At 37.2% G+C, this 25,490-nt stretch overlaps 3 pseudogenes; 2 read left to right on the top strand and 1 right to left on the bottom strand.

Moving 5' to 3' along the window:
* Positions 1–1,585: 1,585 nt before the first annotated feature.
* Positions 1,586–1,704, top strand: LOC118608366 (annotated as a pseudogene).
* Positions 1,705–2,376: 672 nt separating this feature from the next.
* LOC107506835 lies at positions 2,377–2,929 on the bottom strand (annotated as a pseudogene).
* Positions 2,930–2,991: 62 nt separating this feature from the next.
* Positions 2,992–24,713, top strand: LOC107506834 (annotated as a pseudogene).
* Positions 24,714–25,490: the final 777 nt, after the last annotated feature.

Genomic DNA, 25,490 nt, shown 5'->3' with positions numbered 1-25,490 from the left:
ATTCTTGGGCTTTTATTATTTTCCCTGTTGTATCCCCTCAACTCATTACCATCTCCTACTTCCTCCCCACTAATAGCTGAAAACATGGACAGACTCCTATTTATCTGTATAACTCTACATGCATGACAACCATGAGATCATTTAAACACACTTTAAAGATGTCAAGTAAGAAATATTCTACTGAATCTCTCTTTTTGGATATGGGTTTTTAAGTGTTTAGGATAAATACCGAGTAGAGGGTTCTGATTCTTTTTAAACCAGGAAATCTCGAAAGTTTATTTTTTATTGTGGTAAAATATGCATAGCAATAATTATCATTTTAATCACTTTTAAGGATACAATTTAGTGACCTCAAGTACATTCAAACTGATGTACAACCATCACCACCAACTATTTCCAGAACTTTTTCATCAAACCAAACTGAAACCCTGTGCCCATTAAACAATAACTTGCTACTCCCCCTCACCTCAGTCCTTGATAACCACTATTCTACTCTTTGTCTCTATGAATCTGATTATTCTAGGTACCTCATATAAGTAGAATCATATACTACTCTACTTTTACTCTCTTGCTCATTTTACTTAGCATAATATCTCAAGATTCATCCGTGTTGTAACAATTTAACAAACTTCATTCCTTTTTATGGCTAAATAATATGCCACTGTATGTATATATCACATTTTGTTTATCCATTTCATCTGTTGATGGACACTTAGGCTCTTTTCACCTTTCGCCTATTGCGAATAATGCTCCTATGTACAAATATCTGTTTGAATCCCTGATTTTGATTCTTTTGGAGTGGAATTGCTAGGTCATATGGTAGTTTTATGTTAAACCTTTTGAGAAACTAACACTGTTTTCCACAGTGACTGCACAATTTAACATCTCCACCAGCAACACATGAGGGTTCTAATTTCTTCATATCCTCACCAACAATTATTTTCTGTTTTTTTTTTCTAATTACAGCCATTCTACTATGTGTGAGGTGGTATCTTATTATGGTTTTAATTTGCATTTCTCTAATGTATCATTACTCATTAGAGAAAGGGGACATTTCGTAAGCCTATTGGACATTTGTATATCTACTTTTGAAATATATCTATTAATTATTTGCTGATTTTTGAGTTTGTTTGTTTGTTGTTGAATAGTAGGAGTTCTTTACATATTCTGGATATTACTGCCTTATCAGACATATGATTTGCAAATATTTACTCCCATTCAGTAGGTTGTCTTTTTGCTTTTTTGATAGTATCTTTTAATGCACACAAGTTCTTAATTTTGAAGAAATCCAATTTATTTATTTCTTTTTTTGTCCATGCTTTTGGTATCACATCCATGAAGTCATTGCCAAATCAGACAGCATGAATATTTTCTCCAGTGATTTCTTCCAAGTGTTCTAGTTATGGGTCTTACATTTAGGTCTTTGATCCACTTTGAGTTAATTTTTGTATATGATGTTAAGTAAAGGTTCAATTTTATTCTTTTGTGTGTGGATATCCAGTTTTTTCACCACCATTTGTTGAAAAAACTGTTCTTTCCCCAATAAATGGTTTTGGGACACTAGTCAAAAATCAATTTACCACAGGTCTACAGCCATGCCACCCTGAACAAGTTCAAGCCCATCTGATCTTGGAAGCTAACTAGCGTCGGGCCTGGGTAGTACTTGGATGGGAGACCACTTAGGAAGACCAGGTGCTGTAGGCATAAAAAATAGAAAAAAATAAGGGATGGTAAGCTGACAAGGTCCTTGCAATCTGTGAGGTCAACCAAGGGTTGCCTTGTCTAAAAAAAAATTAATTCACTGCATATATGAGAGTTGACTCTGTTTTGGGTGTGGCCCTTTCTCACCATCGTGAAATGGTTTCTGAGTTTAGTTGACTGAAGAGGGAGAAATCATGTCTACAAGGCTTGGAGATTACTAGACAAAGCTTAAAAAGGACAGCTTTACCTCTCATCTCATTATATAGGGGAGATTGATTCCAAAAACATGTTCAACATATAGCAGTTATAGTTATGAGTTTGCCTTCTACATTGTGGGTGCTCAAATAAGTATTCGTTGAACAAACAGTAAAAGCACTTTACTCACTTGGTAACAATATATTGAAATCCAATTTTTATATTTAAAGATGTCTTAGTTCATATAAAAACAAATGGAATTCCTCAAATTAGAATCTGTGACATTTTCAAATATTCCAATGGATTCTTAAAAGGTTTTTGTTTGTTTGTTTGTTTGTTTTTTGCTGCAGAAAGCTTTTTTTTTGTTTCAATTTGGTACAAGGCCTGGAAGAGGACTCCAGGGTGGTTAGAAGGCTCCCTAGTGGTTGAAAGAAGAGGCTCAAGCACAAGGCCAACGCCAGGCGGATACAGAGGAGCCCCTCAATGACCTCTGGGCTCCAAAGGCTCATAGTCATGCTTGAGGATGAGCCTTTCAAAGAGATACTCGCCCAGCCCAGCCTGGGGAATGGCCAGCCTGGGAAGGTTAGTCAGGTGGACGCCCATCTTCTTGATGAGTTTCCTCCTTGTCTAGGAAGTGGCTCTCCAGGAAGTCACAGAGATGGGGGTCTGTGCGGGCAGAACCCAGGGCATGAAGATCCAGAAGGGCTTGATTCAGGTTCTTCTCCAGGGCCATGGTGGCTTCCATGGCATCATGAGTTTTAATACACTCATCCTGGGAAGGCTTCTGTGGGTTCCGAAAGAGGGCGCGGCTGACACTCTGGTTTTGCATCTTCGAGAGATGCTCCACACCCTCACATTTCTCCTTGGCCAACTCGCGGAAGAAGTGGCCCACACCTTCCAGAGCCACATCATTGAGGTCAAAATAGAAGTACAGAGAGAGGTAGGTGTAGGGGGCCTGCAAATGAAGATTGACCAGGTGGTTGATGGAAGTCTCCATCTCAGTGGAGTAATTCTGATGGAATTGAGAGCTCATGGTTGCTCAGCAATAAGGAATTAAGCTCAAAACACGGTGTTGGCTGGTTGCCAAGGCCAAGGATGGCTGAGAAGGTTCTGGAAGATGCTACTGGAAAAGAGGTTGGAGGGTGATTGGAGGCTGGAAAAGGAGCATCCCTGGCTCTGTTCTGTCCAAACACTGCTGATCATGGGGACTGCCGAGGGCACTGCCAGATAACTCCTTAACTTTAAAAGAATTTTCAGAGTTTCAAAAAGTTCAAAAAGTTCTTTGATTATTATTCTCTCTCTCTTTTTAAATAACCCTTGGCCTTTATGTTCTACAACACAGTACAGACCTAGATTTCTCTTTGATAAATGCTCTATTAATCTTTCTCACACCTAAGAAGGGAGTACATAATGACACACAGTAAACAGATTTATTTGCATTTACACTTCATAAACATGAAGTGGTAAACAGATTAAGCTGTTCATTCTCTCTCATAGTTATAATATGTGAAGCACTACACAAGGCAGAATGCAATGCTGTATTTTAATAATGTTGCATTCCATACCAGCTATAATGACATGATTCTTGGGTGCTCAGTGGAATGGATGTGTCCTGTGCAATCGTGAAGCAGTCTTTCCTGCAAACATGTATAGCCCACTTCTTTCCACTGCGAACCTTAAGTCATTTATAGGAACTCACTTGAGGTTGGCACTCAGTGATTGCCTATGGACAGACAGTAGGACCTGCCTAATAGGACCCATTTTGTGACTGACTGCCAATCCTCCATCAGAGAAGATCGATAGTTGGCATGGCAATGAGCTTGTTTCTTCAGAAATGAGTTCCTTTTATTAAAATTTGCCAGCTATTGATCAATTACTGATCCATATATCAAACATGACAAGCAGTTAATGAATCACTGATCTGGTTGACTTAAACCACAGCCAAAAATATGCAAGAGAATTAGAGCTGAATCTTTTTCTACTTATTTGATCCAAGAATTCCAACATGAATAGTGGTTGATACAGCACAAATCCCTTTGTAAGGATGTAGATGTACCAAGACAGTAAAATGGAATAAAACTTTCACAGTAAGTTTAAGGTTTCAGTTGACTTTTTTTCTCTTTGGATGCTTTAAGATAAAACTATTTTTCTTACCATGTGTGCTCTTTTCCAAGTTTTATGCTGAAAGAGTCGCCTGGACATTTCTTCCCTTTAGCTATTAATGGTACTGTCACTCTTCCCCCTGCAATTTTAGGCTGTCAGGCTCCACGTGTGAAAGGAAGAGTGTGGAGAAGAGAAAGGATCCAATTGTGAAGAAGAATGGTCAAGATCATGGAGATAGCTTTGACTCATTCCTTTCTCATTTTCCTTTCTTTAACTTCCTTTCCATTTCCTGGCCTTTCAACATCTCTCTTTGGCTGATTTTCTCCAACCCAAATAGAAGACAGATTTCTCCTGTAAGTAATGCTTTTAGCTGAGGATCCTTGGGGGTTCATCTTTTTTCTATGAACCGAACTCACGTCACTTTAAAGAGTGAAAAAAAAATGCTCCAAAATTTATTTATATTAGAGATAATCATAGTTCTGCTCTCATTTTCTTCATATATGATTTAATAATATTTTATTTAATCTAAATCCTTATTGTAATGACAGATTATCAGGCATCCAGGAGTCATCTTCATAACCCCTATCAGTATACTTGGCATAGTTCAGAAACTGCCAGCTTCTTGTTTACTCATGTAACATGTAGTATGATAACACCTCATGACAACTGTTTAGAAAGACTAGCTGGGATTCTGTGTTATTGTGTGAGATCCATTTGTATAAGAATTTATTAGCATGAAAATAAGCTTCCTTCAATAATGACCCTATAGAAAGAGCAGCCTCAAGAGCTTTGTCAGGAATTCAAAAAATGAAATAAAATAGACTATTTTGCATAGAGGAAATTAGACCCATATTACTGATAAGCAATTTCATTATGTCTGATATTATCAAAATGACTGCTGGAAGAATTAAAAGTGAATAGCTGCAGAGTATAAGTGGTGCCTATTTGCTTTTTGAAGTGTCTGGAAACTTTACAAAATGCAATTGCCTGAAAGCAAAATAAAATAATATAGGACTAATAGCTATTTTATATATGTATATGTATGTATGTATCTATGTGTTTCGGGAAGTTTATTGAGTATTTTTTAATAGTAGTGTTCTAAGAATCACATGTAGTAAACAACATTTCTTAGACATTAAAAAAATCACTGGATAATTCAATTCAACTTAAAAATAAATGTTTGTTTGGCACCTGTTGCAAATGAGGCAAATGGTACTAGGTCCTACAGCGCAAAGGTAACTAGTTTATAGTTTCAGAATCTAGAAAATGTTGATCTAAATAGTAAAGCCACAGACTAGTAACAGCTTCATGTCCTTATAAAAATTATGCCTTGTTAAACTAATCAGATGTCCTTTTGTGATCAAGGGCTCAGCCTGTTAGGTCAAGTGGCTATCGTGGCTGTCATCTAGCCTGCATATTTCCAAGCTTTTGATTTAGTTTGCGAGGTCAGCTGGGAAGATAGATACTAACCCCCCTTATTTGTTGGCTACACTATGAAATGCTCAAGGATGCAAACCACTGCTATTCAATCTGGAGTTTCCAGAGCACAGCATAGTACCTAGTACCCATGATCATGCAATATATGTATGTAGAATTGAGAGCTTATAAATCAAGAGGAATTGATGAATGAACCTAGAGTGAAGAGGGGAGCATGTGGAGTGGCAAGTGTTGATCTGATGGTTGAAGTCTCTGCTTGGTGCTGCCTGCAGTCTGTCTTCCTCAGTGATCCAGGGGGCTATTATAGAGGACTCACTTCTACTCTCTTGAGACACCAGACTGGGTGGATGAGGCAATAGTCAAGTATTCAGTTCTGTGTGTATTTCTCTCTTCTTGCATTTGGGCTGGGGCTGGAGCTTGGACTTGATTTAATCAATAAAATGCAATAGAAATGATACTGTGCTAGTTCTGGGTCTTAAGATCTGGCTGTTTTTTTGCTTTGTGTTCAAGCCTGATTTCATTTGAACATAACATGCAGTGGCTGGATTCCATTCACCTATATTTAGTCTTTATTAGTAAGAAAAAGCCTTTGAAATAGATGCTTCTGCGATCACCAGAATTCTTCCTCTTGGAATCTCTTAATCTTGGAAAGTTTAACTTAATATCTTAAAATATGATAGGGAGCAAGACAGAAATTCAAACATCATTTATTCTCAGGTTCATACAACTTGGATTTTCTTGTCTTTTTCATAATTCTTAAGTGGAACTCACATATATACACTAACATACCTACACACAATTAGATATTTCCTGGCACCAAACAAGAGAGCCTAGAGAGTTATAGGTATTATTGAAAAGTAGTTAGTACTGAATGATGAATGTACATAAAGTGTTTTACATTGTAGCATAGCTGATCCAATTAATTATGCTATTAAAGTCAGATGAAAAAATATCCCCATAAAAACAAGAATCCACTGTTCCTCTAAAACTGTGAATTTATGAAGCAGTATCCAGAATGTGGTTCCATAGTGTAGCTGTTAGCACATCTTCTTTACACACAGAAGGTCCTGGGTTCACGCCACAGTGGAGCCACATTCTATGGTCATGCTACCCTGAACAAGCCTGATGTCTGATATTGGAAGCTAAGCAGCATTGGGCCTGGTTAGTACTCGGATGGGAGACCTCCTAGGAAGAGCAGGTGCTGTAGGCATAAATAATAATAAAAAAATAATAAGAAGCAGTATCCAGACAAACATAATAGCTGAAAAACAAACAAGAAGTGTCTGACTTGAAGTATGTGGAATTGTAGAATAAGAGGAGTTTTTCTCAAGGAACAATTGATTTGATTTGTAATAATAAATAAAATAAAACTAAAAGAGAGTAATTCAAGGTCAAATTTCAAATAGAAAAATGCCAAAAGAAATTGACTCAAGAATTTTCATTCATTCTTTGATTTTATTTCCTTTTCAACAAATATTTATCAAGGACCATTATGACCCAGGTACTATCCTTGTCCTCCTGGAGGTTAGTAGTGAGGAGGAAAAAAACAGCAGTTCAATATCTAGTTCTGAAGTCACTGGATACATTACAATTGGAGATATGCTACCAAGGAGAGTATGGACTGCATTGACGAAGTGGAAAGGAATTTTTTCAGGAGCATTAAGTGGCTGATGTCAGTTTGGCCCAGAGGATGGCAAATCCATGGAAAGCAAAGAGTTACTAGGACCTAAATAGGGAGAAATAGAATGAGTACAATATGTGCTATCTAAGACTCAGAGTCAGTGAAGTATAAAACAAGTCAGGAAAAGAGACTAAAAGAGCAATTTTATATTCGCTTACTTCTCTTACTGTAAAAGAGGTATTAATTACTGCAGAAACCAAAAAATGTCACTAAAAAAGAAAGTGAAGTTTCTAAGAGGTGATGGTTGTATAGCTAAAATGGGCAAAAATAGAATAATTAACAGCAGGATGTGAAAGGATGGATCAGATGTAGACAGGAGGAAGAAGCACAGGCTTCCTTAGAAGAGCTCTGGGGAAGCAATGAGTGAACTCAGGCAGGTCACACTGTATGTGGCAATATTAAAGGAGAAAGCCAGTTCATGACTTAGAAAACGGGAGGAGCCTTAGTGTGCATGGGGGCCCACTACTAGGTAGGAAAGAGGAGTGCAAACTCATATAAGTGTTTAACAGAGGAGTCAAAAATGCTTCCCACAGGAGGAAAAACTGAGAGTCCTCAAGACAATGAAATGTCCATTTTATTTGAGCCAGAATAAACTCACTAAGTTTCTTGATTCACAGGGGGCACAGATTTTTCTTTTTCATGCCAAAAGACTATCTCCTAGGATATGGAGACCATCTGTGTCAAGGAGCAAAGTGCTTAAAGATGATTTCAATGTAAAATGTGGCGTGACGGGGGCCATATTGTCTAACACTGTTCAACCCCTTTTTTGTATTTCAACAAGTTAAGCACAAAGGAATTAAAAAACTACCAGTAACAATGAACCAGAATTCCCAGACAGCTCCGGGGGAGAAGGAGAAGGCTTTGACAGAATTAAGACAAGTCAGCATGGATATGCACAAAGGTGTCTAAAATCAGTAAGTATAGGGTTTGCAACGAGCAAAGAAAGATGACCAGCTCAGTGAGAATCCACAGCCATGGGCCCCATGCTGGCCAAGCTCCTTGCCTCTGAGAATCATAGTGGGAAGAAGAAGAAACTGTCTTCTCTGCTCACAAACAAGTTATCAGTTCACATGAGCCCCTATGTCACAAACCTCTGCAGTTGCCAAAGTTAATTCTACTCAGGTCATGTCATTTTCCAGTGGTTGCTCAGCTGGGCATGATACCAAATTTCTGATAAACAAACTCTTGCTTTTCATTCTGAAATACTTATAGTTGAAATGATTTGTTTGAGACTCACTTCAAAGTAATCCAAGATTGGGGTAGAGAGAGTGAGTGAAGGTATAGGTGAAACAAAATTGGCCATGAGTTCATTGCTGTAGCTGGATGTTCATTATACGACTCTCTACTTTTTTATGTATTGGATATTTTCCATTACAAAAAGGGAAGCTCTTGTCAGTTCACCTGTCTTTATGTCAAGGACTTTCTTGATTGTTTTATATTCTTTTCTTTCTCCCTAAGGAGTATAGCCTCATTTTCTCCTTTTTTTTTATCTTTTCATTCAGCAAACATCTCCAGACACTTATTTTCGGAAGACACTGTGCTGGGCCTTGAGGGGCAAGCAGATGGACCAGTTTTAGTTCTTAGTTTACTGTCTCATGGGAGAAGACAGATGAAGCTTAGACAGTGTGGGCAGGCATGCTGGGGAAAAGGCTGGCACAAGAAGAGAGAGGAAAAACTGCTCTGGTTCATGCCCTTCGGAAGAAATTCCTGGAAGAAGGTATATTTGAAGTGACCCGGGGAAGAATTCAACTGTGTCTAGTGTATATCTGGGCAGGAGCCTGTCCTTAAAATTTACAAGGTTTGACAAGATTTATCTGGGACAAACTAGAAAATTGGCCAATAAAATATGTTCTATCCTCCTATTCGGACAAATTTATCTTTATAACAATCCGAAGGTTGGGTTGGAATTTAAACTTCTTGTACTACTCTGAATTCTGGGCTACAACATAGCCACATGTAGAGACCTAGTCCCCTGTCCCACAGCTTTATCCTCTCCTCTTCCTACCCTGGGTTCCTTCCCTCACAACAGAGGCTTCATGTACATGCAAGTAGCCCTTATTTCCAAAATTCATCAAAAAACTTCAACAGTCACCTATTGGTCATTCGTCAGACCCAGGGGTGGTGCTCACACTAGCAGTATTGTTGTTTTACCTTGGAGAAGATGGACATAAGGAAGAGTCTCCCTTAAGCCCTAGAAGTGAGTTTGGAGTTATTTGGGGTCCCAGACATAAATTGGGAAAATTTGGGGTCCCGTTTTCCCTGTGTTTGGCCTAGAAGTAGGGTGGAGGGAGGTCAGGCTCTGGGTGGACACTTTCTCTTCACCCTGGAGATTCTTGCCCTGTGGTAAGGATAAAGCTAGAAGACAGCCTGTCTGGTTTTTTGTTAAGTAAGAACTTTTCACACCCTTGCATTTTTGATTTATGAAATGGATATGATAACAGGACCTAACTCAATGGCTTGAATTGAAAATTAAATGAGCTGATGTATGTAAAGCTTTTAGAATAGCACCTGGCATGTTGAACAAAAATATAGCCAGTTTGAGTTTTCCCCTTCTGAATTAACTGAACAAACTGTTTGCTTTTGGGGGGAAAGTGGGTAAGAAAGATGTAGAAACAGCTTCAAAGAATCTCATCATAAATACTTCAATGAGCAAATCTTAATAAAGTATGCAGATAAGAGTCATTCATCATAAAAGCATTACCTTTGTAAGTGCTGAGCTAAAGTCTACCTCTGATGGAAAGAAGGTTCAGGTAAGCCCAGCCACAGTGAATCAAGATAGAAGAATAGTTTCCCCTCTCATCAGGGAAAAGTAATACATTTCTTGCCTCTTTCTACCTTTAATGGCAGCAGTTTGCCTACAAATACTTCTCCGGGGTCTCTTTCATAAGAGTGCTAATGTCATTCATGAAGGCTCTGCCCTCAAGACCTAATTACCTCTCAAAGTCTCCACCTCTTAATACCATTCCTTTAGGGAGGTGGTAGGATTTCAACATATGAAGTTTAAGAGATACAAGCATTCAGTCTGTAACAGGTCTCTTTGCTACTACAGGATGTGTTTGGGACCACCCAGTGATGAGTGCAGTATTAGGTATAGGCTGTGGCAGGTGGTGTTATTTATTTTCAACCACTTGGATATTTGGAGGCAAGAGGGATGATCTATCTAGTAGAACGTCTTACCATCATTGGCTTCTCCCTAGACCTTTTGTCTTTCTTATTGTGGAAATTTATGCAGTGGTTCATTGGCAAGGAACAAGCACAAAGCTGGCTGTGTTTTTGGTACTCAGCAGGATTACTAGAAGGGGTCCTCGTGGAAGAGTGAGACTGAATGCCAAGTGCTTATGGAAAGTAGCTATCTGGGACCCTGTCCAATGGAAACTGGTAACCTGCTTATAATCCAAGGTAATCACAAGTGGCTAGAGTAAAACTTGGAGATCAGTGGTCAGGGAAAGCCTCTCTGAAGCAGCAACATTTGAGTAAAGACCTGAATTGAGCTGTGGGGGTTACATGGGGGGATTGTAGTTTAGGACTAGGAAGTGGAAAATTGCCTGAAGTAGGTCTGTTAAAGGATCCCAAAGAGGTGACTGGAGCTAAGTGAGCAAAGGAGAATGTGTTCAAAGATAAGGTTAGAGAGGTAACAAGTACCAGAACATGGAAGGCCTTCTAGGGCATGCCAGGACTTTGAATTTTATTTGGAGTATGTTCAGAAGCCATTGTAGGATTTTGAGCACATAAATGGCATAATGTGACTTACAGTTTTAAAGTAATCACTCTGGCTGCTCTGCGGAGCATAGACTGAGGGAGGCTAGTGCAGTTTGTTAAGTAGCAGTATATACCTGAAAGTGTGTGTGTGTGACTATGAGTACTCAATTCTGATCCACTGGACTATTGGTCTGTCTGGAGTCAGTAACACACTGTTCTTAACACACTTTACAGTATGCCTTAATAACTAGAAGGGTGATACTCAAGTTTTAAAATTTTATATACAATGCTGACATAGCCTATTTATAGCATTATGTCAAAGCTTGGTGATATTTTAGTAGAGATTAAGATATTTTGTGTGGGCATAATTTAAGAATCATATAAGCCATAATATAGCCTTTTTAATAATAAGAGCCTTACTGGTCAAATGGTTTTTTTAGGGTCTTCTACAATTTGGCTTCTAACCACTTGCCTGGCTTTATCTGTCCTTTTATCTACTTGTGTAGTAAGTGTGTCCTACTTTCTAGCCAGACCAGAGTCCCATGAATATATTCTTCACTTTCTTGATTTTATGCCTTTCTTTGCTTCTCCTGGATGAACCCCTCCTTTGTCAGGGCTCCCTGTAGAAATATTTACCCATCCTACAATGCTCATCTCAAATATCACTTTATCCACAAAGCCTTTTTTTGATAGGATACGACTTTCCTTACTCTAACTCTAGATGTCATTTGCTTGGCATTTTCTTCCTGTCCATGACTTACTAGACCTTGTGTGAATCACTTGTGTACCTGCTCATGAGGTCTTGAGAGCAGAATTTGACCCTTATTGTTTTTAGTCTCCTTAGCATCCAAAATGTGCATGCAGAAGGTGCTTGGTAATTGCTTGGTAAGTTTAATTTGGTAGAATAACTTACTTGTTTGGTTTACTCCTGATCAGGTCCCTTATTCCCAGGCAGAATAAAATCTCTTTTCAGGATTCAGAGACCAAGTTGCTTCAAAATGCTATGTATAGATTCTGTCTTCTGTTCCCTGTTCCCTTTTTCTGTTGAAAAGAAACTTGTTTATTGATTTAAATTGGGTCATATTCGATCCATGACCTATTGAAAAGCGTTTTCTTTGAATGCCTGTTTGAAGTGTTTCGTGCACAGCATTTCTATGCCCTCTTAGCTTTAGTGGCAGAACAAGTCAATGATGAATGTAAACTGATTTCTTGACTTAATTTTGATAAATAAAAAATGATTAATTGGCTTTGTTTTGGCATTCAGGAGGTCTGGCCACAGGTGAGTGACTAAAGACAGACATGTGGGGTCAGAGGACAAAACTAACCCCTGATTTCCTGCTTAAGGATGTGATACTAGGCCGTTACCGAACATAACTGCTATATTTTCAGGGACACAAAGTGAGTTATGAAATAGTAAGCTATTCTGTCATGGAGCTCTATTACATTTCATGGAATGAGGTAAAATATTTTCAGTTTAAATTATGTTAAAAAAATGCTCACAAAGATGAATACTCTTCACATAAATATTTAGATAGAGAGACAAATACATCCATTTCCTAAGTGAATCCTGCATCCTGTAAAGCAAACAACATGCATTCCCGAATGCATAAACATAGCCTATATTCTAGGTCTCTTGCTACTCAAAGTGTGGGCTGTGGATCAGCAGCATCAGTATCATCTGGGAGCTTATAAAAAAAATTCAATCTAAGACCCCATCCCAGACCCACAGAATCAGAATATACATTTTAACAAGATCCCTGATTGAGTCATATGCACATTTTTTAAATATTATTTTTTAGCTACAGCTGACATATAATATTATATTAATTTCAGGTATACAACACAGTGATTAGACATTTACATAACTTATAAAGTAGTCACCTCTATAAGTCTAGTACCAATCTTGAGAGAAGCACAGCTCTAGGTACTGCCTTTCTGAAAAAAGCTGGAAGCTATCCCAATAGGCTGTGACCTGATTTCTCTTAACGTACATCTTAACTAATGAACCTCAACATTACAACAGTAGAAATGACGAATACATTGTTTTGTTTGCAACATTTAATGAGTTTCACAACAGGAAAGGGGAAATAAAATCCAATTTTTGAAAGTACTAAATAGAACACGAATACTTTTATTTTATATGAACTGATCCTTGATCTAGATGTTGACATAAGAGGAGAGCAGTCTGTTTATGTATGTGGAAGACATATTATTTAAAATAAAAGCATCCATTCTCATTTGTTTCTTTCAATAAAGCAGAGTCTAAATTATGTCTTAAATTTATTTATTTGATTTGTAAAGTTCATGGGTATATTATTTTACATAAATTCCAAGATTATGAGGCTGGTGATGCCCAGCACATACTAAAAATCTATCCCAGCCCAAGGTAGGAACATAATAAGTCACCTTCTGGGACCAATTTCCAAAGAGGTGGAAGTGCCTGGAAGCTATGTCTTTTAGCCAAGCAAATTGGATAGCCTGTTTTCAAAAGAGAATTTTTATGGTTTAATAATTTTATTTTGCCTCTCAACATATTAGGCCACTTTCAGTCAAAACCAGAACATAAAATACATGTTCAACTATTAAGAGTCATTATGGAAAAGCTGTTCTTCATGGCAGCCTTTCATTTACTCTTTTATTTTAATTAACTTCATTACTTCACTTAATCCTCTGTCCATTTCAATCCTGAATGGTATAAAATGAAAAATAATAGAAATTATGAAAGTATAATTTTCAAAAATGGAACATTTCCTAGTGATTAATTGTAGCAATGAATTATCTTTATATATTTTTGTCGAACAAGGAACTTGGCTGAATAAGATGATGACAAGACCACCAAACAGCAAGACATTTAGGAAATAGCTACAGCTAGTTGAAGGTTTAACTGTCATCTTAAGGTTGATGACTCCAAACATTATGCAAGTAGTTTCTGCATTCCTACAGAAAATAATCTTGAAAATATGTGCAAAAATCCAATATATAAGAGTCAGACAGTAGACTCACATGTTATTGGGGACATGGGAGAGACTTGATTCCCAGAGCTAAAAAGTAGTGTAGAAATCCCCAATTATACCTTACTTCTAGTTACGATTTTCAAAAATACATTTTCATAATCTTATGCTCCAAAATTGTAATCTTTATGTTCACAATTGGAGACATAAATGCCTTAAGCCAAATGAGAATCCAAATGAAGCTAAATATTTGCCATGTTACAGCATATTCAGTGACTTCCATGTTTGTCTTAAGTTTGAGATGATGTTTCTTGTCATTAATATTAATCCTTTTGTTTTTATGAATTTCCATTTATTTTTCTAAGAAAAAAATGTAATACAATATTCTAAAATGTTCCCAATAGACACTGCTAAACATACAGGCCAAGCTCTTTGAAACCATTGTCCAGGCTTACCACATGGTAGGCATTCAACAAAATGCCTGATGAACTGAAAAGAGACTGAAACGTTATAGAGAATGTCCATATCCCCAGCTCTTTCAACTGATTCAGTGGAAAAGATCTACAAACAGTTCTTAATGCCAAGTAGAGAAATCAATGAGGTGACAAAGTTTTCTACCTGCTCACATTTGCTCTACAGTATAGAAAATATCGTTAGTTGCTTTAATCATAAGACATCCAATATCTAAATGAGGCCATTTAAGGAAGAGGAATGAGCATTAATACCAATTTTCCAAGATCCCAGAAGAATAAGTATAGCTTTTTCAGAGGTAGGTCGCTAGACGACTTGGAATTAAGTCAAGTAGACGAGCATTAATGGCATTAAATCCTCCACACTATGCTAGGCTCGGGTGGGAGGCTAGAGGAACATAGTAGCATGTAAATTACTTTGTCTTCCAGTAATTAAACTGTATTATGAAAGGGACAAATCTCATAATGTGAAACAATTAGAGACTGATAGGATTCGGTTGCAGTACCAGAGAGAGGAGAAATCAATACCAATCAGTTTACATATATCAAACTACACAGTATAGTAGCCTATACTGTGGCCATGAATGTCCCATGTAATAATATTCCTTCAGTATGACTAGAATATGCATCTATGGGTCCAAACCCATCCCAACAAAGGAAATTAAAATGACATATTCTGCAACTAAAAAGTCCTGCAATCAGAAGAAATAAATTTGGCCTTGTCAATTTTCAACAATATTCATTTCATAATTCTAATATGGCAGTATAAACCCAACCCAATGAGGTATTTTTGTTTAGTTCTACTGGGATTTGTTTCTGAAATTACTATTGGAAAACCCAGCCTAGCCAAGGTGAAGTGTCTAGTGCTGAAAGGTGATCAGGGCTAAGATGTCTTGCTGGGTTTTAATGCACTTGAATCACTTGGAAGCTAGCTGAATTTCTACTTTCTTTTCCTTCTGAAAGTGATGTGGAAGGCTGCCTTTTCCTTTCCTTGCATAAATCATTATCATGCAATGTTACTTGCCCTGACTGTCAGCATATGATTTTGATTTTTGAATTTGACAGCCTTGGCAGGGTCTGCATAAGACTACAGGATTGAATGTGGACAGGGGTCCATATAAAAAATGAGACCAATCTGAGCTTTTCCCTGGTCTAAGGTCAGAGCGAACCATAGGACAAGTTCAAATCAGGGACTAATCGGAAGCTGCAATTTCTGGTATGTAGCTCAAGCTAGACCTGCTCTGTTCAATACAGTGGCCACTAATGAGCCACATGTGGTTATAGAGCACTTGAAATGTGGCCAATTTGAATTGAGATGTGCCATAAGGGTAAATAAAATACACATCTGATTTCAAAGAGTTAGTATGGAAAAGTATGTAAATTATTCTGTTAATAATTTATATTGATTTTATGTTGAAATGATATTTTGAATATATTTGGTTAAATAAAATATATTATTAAAATTAATTTCAGCTGCTTCTTTTCAATTTTTTAATAGGGCCACTGTAATAATTAAAATTATGTATGTGGCTTGCATTATATTTCTATTGGCAGAAGCTGATCTGAGCTTTGCAATGCAGAGGCACACAAAGTGTACCTCAGGACTCGAGTTCCCTTTCCATAATCAAATATCTCAACCTTCATCTCTTTTTCCATTTATTTCTAGTAATAGGGACCTGCACAACTGGCTGTTGTCATTGGATTTGCTGTCCATGGGGAGCCTCGAGGTCTGCTCTTGCTCCAGAGCATTGAGGATTGGGCTACAGGGAGAGATATTATTCACTTGCTGTTGCTTGTAGAAAACTCCATGTTGTCAAATGGTACTCTCGGGGGAGCAAAAAAAAAACTTTCAGTTCAGATGCCCAAATAAATCTCATTTCACCCCCCCCACACACACATACACCCCACTGCAACAAAAATATTACAATAATAAAGCATTTGTGTTAACCAAAAAGTATCCCAAAGTCTTTTGTGCCTGTGAGGGAGACCTGCTGCCAATAAGGCATTAAATCTGAGGGAAACATTTCTGCAATTACTGATCAAATACAATGCAGCTAAATTTCACCTCCAGCATATCATTTTGATAATGGGTATGGAAATTATCCATTCAATAGCTATTCAAAAATAACTCAGGAAGATTGGTTACTAGATACTTCACAGACCTTCGGAATAATCTTTCTAATCAGGCTGGTGAGAATTCAATAGGCAATATTCGCCTTGGACAAAATAACCTTTTGGGGGGTTGCAGGGCTGTGCACTGGCTCCTTCTCCTATTTGCTGTCTAGGAGGTGAAATCTTCAACAGGCAAAAGGCAGGAACTGTTTCCCTGTGGGCTGAGCCGCTGCCCAGTACTCACCAATGTTCAATGCAGACAGCTGTGCCTGCAAGTTAAGTGAGGCGCCTTAGTACTTATCAATCAGGAATCAGCAGGGCTTCTAGAGTTGTCCTCATTAAATTTAAAGTATATTCTCTCCCCAGCAGCAAACGTCTCCATTGCCATCCATTTCTGTACAGCCAATTTTAGGCAATCAAAGAGTGTTGGCTTCCTCACTGTCTCTGAACATATTTCCAGCTTGACACAACTCTTCCCAGCTTCCCTGATCTTTGACAACCAGTAGCTATCTCCTGATTGCCACCAACTCCTCCCTGCCTCCAAGCCTTTTATGATCCTTTTATCTCCCTATTGCCTTCCTCAGGTCAGGGTGTGTTTGTCCACAAAATATTCCACTCCTACTTATTCCAATAGAACTACTCCTTTTTCTTCTTTATTCCCGGGTTCCCCATCTTCCAGTTTTCAGCAACTTCTGGATGCTTAATTTTTTTTGTATGCTTAATATTTGATGTCCATTTGCTTACTTCCTCAAGAAGGCCATGTAGTGAGGTTTAAAAGAATAGTTACGAACTGGGATCAGTAAATATCACTTGATTAGCTATGTGACATATGGGCAAGTCAATTAACCAATCTATGCCTCTGTTTCCTTAATGGTAACCTGGGGATAATTATAACTCCTTCAGTAAATTATTGTGAGACTCAAATGACAGACTTATAAAGTGTAAAGTGCTACAGACTTTTATTTATTCATTTGTCAAGCATTTAATGAGCGCCTATTTTGTTCAAGGCAAAAGATGAGCAACTAGGCTTATAATGGCAACTAGGGTCCATTTCTCATCATCGAGCAGCTCATGGCCTGGAGTTGGGCACAAACCTGCAGCTAACTCTAATAGGTGGCCAAATAAAATGAGTGCTATGGGCGGTGCAAGTAGATACTATGATTATGAGAACCCAGGCGAAGAATAATTCATTCTTGATCTTAGGCTTGGGAGAATGAAAGAGAGAGGAAGACTTCAGAAAGGAGGTAGCATCTGTACTGGACTAGAAGGATGAAATGGGTTTTGATAGACAAGGAAGTTGTGAAAGGTAGAGTGAAGCTAAGAGACAGGTTTCAGGGATATTGGAGCACCTAGTGTGGCTGGATCAGAGTTTAAAGAGGACTGAAGGGCAAGAGACAGCTGCAGCTGGGAAGGTAGGCCAGAACTAGGTTGTGGTGGGCTTAGAATGCATACTAAAGAGTGTGAGTTTAAGTCCTATAACTAAGGGGAGTCTGAAGAAAGTTTTTAGATCAATTTTGCAGTTTGGAAAACTCATTCTAGTAGTGACTAAAGAATGGAAGGAAGATGTACAGAACTAGAGATAGGAAGAACAAGTAGGAGATAATTGTAATACAAATCATATAAACTAGAATTTCCCTATGGATTTCTCAGATAGGCTCTGTGAATAGTGGCCTCTGTGGCCAAATGTTTGCTTATTACAGACCTCTCTTGAGTATTCACAAAATACACTAGCATACTCTTCTAAGTGTCTAAGAAGTCTTTGTTTTATTTAGCATTTTAAACTTAACCGAACACATAATTCTCTTTTTTCTCACAGAAGGAAGACTCAGTAAAACTAGTGTTCACCTGTGTCAAGGTCATGAAAGACAATAAAAGACCTAGAAATACAATAGGTTGGAGGAGACTAAAGAAACTTGATGAATAAATACAATGTGATATTCTGGATTAAAGCCTGGAACTCCAATTCTGGAAAAAGGATATTAGTGGAAAAACTGGTAAAATCCAAGTAAAGTCTGGAGTTTAGTTAATACCAGTATTTATTTCTTAGTTTTGATAAATTTACCATGGTTATGTAAAATGCTCACCTCAGGGGAAGCTGAGTGAACAATATGTGGAACTCTCTACACTTTGCAATTGTTCTGTAAATCTAAAATTAATTCAAAATAAAAAGTTTTAAAAATACTAGTGCTCATCAAAATAGACTCCGGGAAATTGTGGTATAAACTGATTTTAAGTACAATCCAGGTTTGATAATGTATTTCCTTTTCTTAGCACATTGAAGTAAATGATCCGTTATCTTTACTAGACAAATGAAACTCTCCCTCAGAATTTTACCATTAATATAAGTAAAATAATTTGGGTTAAATAAACTTTAATCCCATATTCCATCCCTTTTTTAATTTAGAAAACAAAATTGATTTTTTAACAGTATTTTATTGAACCAGAAGTTATGTTTAAAATTGGATAGCTACATGAAAGCTTGTTCCCTTTCTTCAGCAGATAGAGATAGAAAAAGGCATTTAACATTCAGTTATCAAGTCTTCCTAGGGTAGACAAGAAACGATACTGTGCAATTTCCAACGTTCTGTTCTATCACTGTATTAACTAAATAATTGATAGGAAAACCTAAGATAACATATACTTCTAAGCATCTAAAGTGACCTTAAAATTTTTAAGATTGTGAAATAAGTAAGTTAAATACAACCAATACAAAGATCAAAAGAAAATAAATTTTGAAGGAAATTTGTAACAACATGTAGATGTGGTACAGCCATTCGTGGGTGCAAATGACACCTTCTACCCTAAAACACACACACACATACACACACTTGTACTCCCCTCTTCAGCAGTCTGTCAACTTTAGGATTTGCTTATAGTGAAGGGTAAATGATCATTGATGGTCTTAAACCAAATCACCTGCACATTATGAGGCTGTAACTAAAGAGATATGTATGGTCAGCCTGGGTAACATGACAACCTTCTCAGAGTACCATCCCCTAGAAGTCCAGTTCAGAGGACATCTGGAATCCCTCCAATAGCATCTCCAACAGCATCTTTAGCTGATTAACTTTATTTTCCTACGTCATCTGTTTCAATCTATGTCGAAAGGAAACAATGTCCTGACTTCCTGATAGTTCATGAGACTTAAATGATTCTGTTTAAACTGTAATATGAGGGTTGGGGAAGCAGAAATTATACTTCTGCTTCTCACAGTCTTGGCATCCTGGCTTTCAGCTGCCAGTATTTATACCCCGAGGTGACTCATGGCAACTTGAGTCCTGAGGAGATCCCAATTAAAACCAAGTGTCTGTCAAGTCAGGTGAGGTGGAGGATATATGTGCCCAAGCTGGGCCTAGAGTAGTCAGGGAAAAGAAAGGTGGAATATTGCTCCTCGAGGTGGGAGATGGTCAGAGGAACTGCCTATGGCAGCTGGTATTCAACTCCAAGATAAATTCATGCAATCCAAGACATCAGTCATTTCAAAAGACTGTAAATGGAGATGCAGAGATACAAGATCCTTCTCTTTGGAAAGAATAGGATCTTTCTTGCTGATGTTCATGATATAAATGGCTTTATTTTACTCTCTGCTGTTAAGGCCCCTGAGGATGCTGAACTAGGATGTAGATGTAGCTAGAAGGAAGCAGATTTCAGACCAAAAATAAAAAAGAAATTGTAAGTAGAAAGAGTTTGCTAAAGATAAACTTGGTGGCCTCAGAGCATACTGAGCTCACTCTGGGGGTGTTCAAAGTAGAAGATGAAATGCCGTTTGGCAGATAAGGTGTGGAGAGGAATCAAACAGAATCGGGGATGGAGAAGTTCAAAGGATTCTCTTAAAGCAAAGATCCATCTATTTGACTTGGCAAAGAAAGACTCCAGCAAACACACACACACACACACACACACACACACACACACACACACACACACGCCTCCCCTCATCTTAGGGTCCTCATAGCAAACTAAGTTAGAATTAATTTAAGTGTCTCACCAGGTGAATGTGTATGTGTGCCTGGGGGAATATGATTGTATGTGAGTGTGTGTGTTGAGTAACAGGAGTCGTCTAAGGGAAGGGGGCAGAGAAGATTCTGCTATGATGGAAAAACAACAATTGGTTAGAGAAGACAATCCTAGATCATTAGGATTTACTTTAAAAGTATAAACTTCTTTTCTAGAGATGATCACTTAGTTCTTCCTTAATATAGTCCTCAATCTCCTATTAGACTGAAAAAAGAGAGATGAATATTCCCACTAGTTGATGATAAATATAAAAATAGCTGGTATTTAAATGTTCCAGGCTAAGAATTTTACCCGCATTTAATTATTTGATTCTCATCATAGCCTTTTGAGGTAGGAACTATGTTCACTCCCATTTTACAGATGAATAAATCGAGGCTTAGAGAAGTTAATGGACTTGCCAAGGCCTCACAGCTATAGATGGCACAGGACATGAACTTATACAATTCTACTCCAGAGCCTGTGCTATTAACTACTGGACTATACTGCCAAATTTATACTTAAGTCAGGATTCTTGGAACCTAACCATTTGAGGATTCACAGCTTCAGGTGAGAAGAAAAAGAAGTGTAGCTCAGGAGGCAAGAACCTCTTCTTGAAGCTTGTTTGGCATAGCTCTCATGTCGGGTCACTAGGCCCAGCGTGTAGTGGCAATCTCTCTCGATGAGCAAGGGCACACTTTTATAGGTACTAGGGAAAGGTCTGGCTGTCCTCTGATCCAGAGCAGCCAGGGTGTGTACTCCTGGACAAAGGTGTTCCTTCCCTCCCCAGCCTTGACCAGTGGAGATGGTTTGATTTTCCCTATTCTTATTTTTTATCTGGAAATTGAATATGAAAACGATTTTTTCATTCAGTTGTCTTTCATTTTTTTAGGCCCCCTGTTTTGAAAACATCTCTGTCAAGTTTGGATGAAATTAAGGTCTTCTTGGAATTTCTCTCAGCTAAAGAGATTAATGATAGCACATTTATGACTGACAATAGAATTCAACAGTGTAGAGGAGATGCTTTGTCTCTGAATACAATTGTACCAAAGCAAATAAATAGAAAACACACACAGTCATATGTCTCTGGGCTTCTCACCAAAAGTAGTGTGCTCTCAGAACCTGCGTAAAGCACAGTTTCCACTCATTATTTACCTATTCTTATATAAGGAGAAATTAATGAATGGCCTCTACAGTTCAATATGTGACTATCTTTCAAATGTCTCCACCCATACTTTACTTCATTTTTTTTGTTAATTTCCAAAAAAGAAGAGACAACAGAATACATATTCCTTTAGAACAATAGATTATTATCCTAATTATAGTTGCCTGGTGTTTTCTACACTTTTACCATTTTATTAAAAACAATTATCTGAGAAAAACCATTCTTTTATAATACCTACCCTATTGTTCTCATTTGTCTCAGATTCTGATGAGGTCTTTTCGAAGGGTATTTTATTCATCATTATAGACTACAGGGCAATTGCTCAGAGACTGAGTCTAGGACATACTTTGTTGAGATTAATTTTTCTTGTACTTCTTGATTCAATTATATTTTTAGTTATTTTTTTAAACTAGTCACTTAATAAACCTATTTCTTTCTGTAAGCCGAGCATACTATCTATTAGTAATGATTAATATTAAAGCATGTTTTTAAAGAGTGAATATTCTAGAAAAGTATAAAATAAAAAAAATAAATTCTTTTGTTTTATAAAATGAATTTAACTTTTGCACATAAGTAGGTGGGAGAAAAAATGCTTTTTTCTCAGAAAAAAAAAACTATGGCATTGGGCTTGTATTTTTTAAAAGTCAGGCTCAGTCAGAAGATGTCTGAATAAAGAGAATAATTAGTCCAAAGTGGAGGACAGGTAGCAAATGTTGGTTAGGAGATTCAAGTGACAACCCTGGAGTCTCGTGGACAGTAGCATCCAAGCATAAAGCTTCAGGTTCTTAACTTTCAAACTTTTTGTCATGCGCCAGCGTAATACATTAAACATCACTACTGGTACACATGCACAGGCACACAAACAAAATACATTTATTTTCTTACCACCCAGGAGGCACTCTCACATTTTCTATCACATATTATCCTATTCCTATCTTAACCCATACTATTCCTTTACATTTAATTTTTTAGCATGTCCACAGATCTTGTTTTATTTTTCAATCCCTGAAGTTTTTAATTGGTATCTTATCAGGGAAAGGGAAGCTTGCCACTGTGTGTGTGTGTGTGTGTGTGTGTGTGTGTGTGTGTGGTGTTCTCATTATAGCAAAATCTTTTATTTTTTTCTTAAAATTTTTCATTACAGCTGACATTCAATATATTATATTAGTTTCAGGTGTACAGCATAGTGGTTAGACATTTATATAATTTATGAAGTGACTCCCATCCCCTCATTAATCTACTACTTACCTGGCACTACACATAGTTGTTACAATATCATGGACTATATTCCCTATGCTGTACTTCACATCTCCATGACTATTTTGTAACTACCCATTTGCACTTTACCCCCCAAACCCCCTCTCAACTGGTAATTGCCAGTTTGTTCTCTGTATCCATAAGTCTGCTTCATTTTGTTTGTTAGTTTATTTTGTTCTTCAGATTCCACATGTAAGTAAAATCATATAGTATTTGTCTTTTTCTGTCTGACTTACTTCACTTAGCATAGTATGCTCTAGGTCCAACAATATCATTGCAAATGGTAAGATTTCATTCCTTTTTATGGCTAACTAATATTTCACAGTATATATGTACAACTTCTTTATCCAATCATCTATTGATAAGTACTTAGGTTGTATAAGAGTGCATATATCTTCTCGAATCAGTGTTTTGGGTTTCTTCAGATACATAACTAGAAGTCATATGGTAGTTTTATTTTTAATTTTTTGAGGAACAGCAGCGCTGTTTTCCATAGTGACTGTACCAATTGCAACCCCACCAGCAATGCGTGAGGGCTCCCTTTTCTCCACATCCTCGCTGACACTTGTTCTTCTATGATTTATTGATGATAGCCATACTGACAGGTGTGAGGCAATATCTCATTGTGATTTTAATTTGCATTTCTCTGATGCTTAGTGATACTGAGTATCTATTTTTAAAATTTTTATTTTTATTATGGCAACATTGGTTAATGAAATCCAGTAAGCTTCAGGAGTACAATTCAACAGTAAGGTATATGTGTGTGTGTATATATATATTGCATTGTGTGTTCACCACCCATAGTTAGATTTCTTTCTCTCACTACATATTTGACCCATTTACCTTATCTACCTCCCTCATTCTCCCCTACCCTCTGGTAACCATTAGTTTATTATCCGTGTCCATTAGTCTCTGGTGGTCTGTGATGATGCTAAATATTTGGTGGAAAAACTGAGAAAGTTTTTTTTTTTTACAAAGAAACAAATAATGCTGTCCTTATAATGAAGATTGATAAGGATAAATGCCTGGTTATACTGGATGAGGAGCTTGAGGGCATTTCATGGGATGAACTTAAAGATGAACTATCTGACTCTGCAACTGCTACTGAGCAGATTGGATTCACTCGTTCTCACTGCCTTGCTCAGCTTCCTCTGTGACCATTTCTGGCAAGTCTGATATGGCTAAGATTGAGAGATTTGATAAGTCAAAATTGAAGAAGACAAAAAGCAAGAGAAAAACCACTGCCATCAAAAGAAATGATTGAATAGGAGAAGGAAGGAGGCGAATTGTAATGAGGCATGCATCGTCAATGTGCACTGTACATTCCACAAGCATTGCCTTCTTATTTGACTTCTTTTAGCTGTTCAACTGTGTAAGAGGCAACGAGGTTGGGTCAAGTTTAAATGACTGTGCTGCCCCCTTTTCAAATCCAAGAACTACTGACAACAAAGGCCACACCTGCCTCTCCCACCTGCCTGTCTGGCTGGCAGGAAAGGAAAAGAGCTTGTATGTTGGTGAAGGCAGAAGATAGGTGGAATGATAGTGAAATCCAGAGTGAAAACCAAGCTGGTCCAAGGTATCCTGCAGGATGTCAAATTCAGTTTAATCAGAGTGTCATTTTTTTTGTTGTTTAAATGATTTTGATTATTGGAATGTATAATTTTTAAATATGCAAATACAAAGTTTTAAAACTTGAAAAAAAGATGAACTACCTGAAGAACATTGTGTGTAGTTATAAATATCAACATGATAATGGTAGAGTTCATATTTTTGGGATTTTTAAAATTTTCTCCAGTCCTGTTGTATGTAAGCCTGAACAATAGACGATGTATGAGGGGAGTAAGAATAAGCTAGTCCAAACAGCTAAACTAACCAAGGTATTTGAAATCAGAAATACTGAACACCTAACTAAAGAATGGTTACCTGAGAAACCTGGATTTTTCCACTAATGTGAAGTTCTGTGTTTCTAATTATTTATATATTAACCTAACCATACTGGAATCACATGTAAATACTTACTTATGCCTAAAAATGCACTGTTACTTACAAATTGTTTCCTGCCATAAGGAAAAATTCATTTGTTCAAGATTTGTTACTATTTACAGATAACATTGGAAAGTGAGTATTACAATGTGATAGACAAGAGTTGCCTCTTTTTGACAAATACTGGATATTAACAATCTATATATAAAAATAGCATATTATCACTTGTGAAATTTGAAATTAATTTGGGGTAAAAGACTTGAGAGACCAAATTTCAAACCAAGAGTAATAATTAACTATAGTGTAACCTTTATTACAAGTACATTTTTCGCCAATTCTATCCTTTCTTTGGTTTCCTGTATCTTTTTAATTAAGTTCAGAAACTTTTCATCAGTTGTTCATGCTTAAGTTCTGGGAGTTAAATTTTATAATAATTATGTTTATTCTTATGGAAAACAGCATCTTAGGAATTGATGGGTTGTAACTAATCAAGGTCTTCATTCCTGATTGTGCCATTTCTAGATAGTTTTGAATCTAGGTTAATAACACATTATTACTAAAGCACCACTTAATGTTGTTCTGTGAAAAGTAGTTATTTTAAATGTGTTAATACTGTGTCTTTTGTTTCTTAGCTTTAAAGTTAGTTTAAGACTTTTACGCTGCCAGTATTTCATTTCAGATTTGGTAAAATTAATACTTTTGTAAAGGGTCCCAGTAAAACAATTTTCTAATGTGTATATATG

The sequence above is a fragment of the Rousettus aegyptiacus genome, unplaced genomic scaffold (assembly GCF_014176215.1).
Source record: "Rousettus aegyptiacus isolate mRouAeg1 unplaced genomic scaffold, mRouAeg1.p scaffold_m13_p_9, whole genome shotgun sequence".
NCBI lineage: Eukaryota > Metazoa > Chordata > Mammalia > Chiroptera > Pteropodidae > Rousettus > Rousettus aegyptiacus.
The sequence above is the reverse complement of the archived record's forward strand: the minus strand, read 5'-3'. Positions and strand labels throughout refer to the sequence as shown.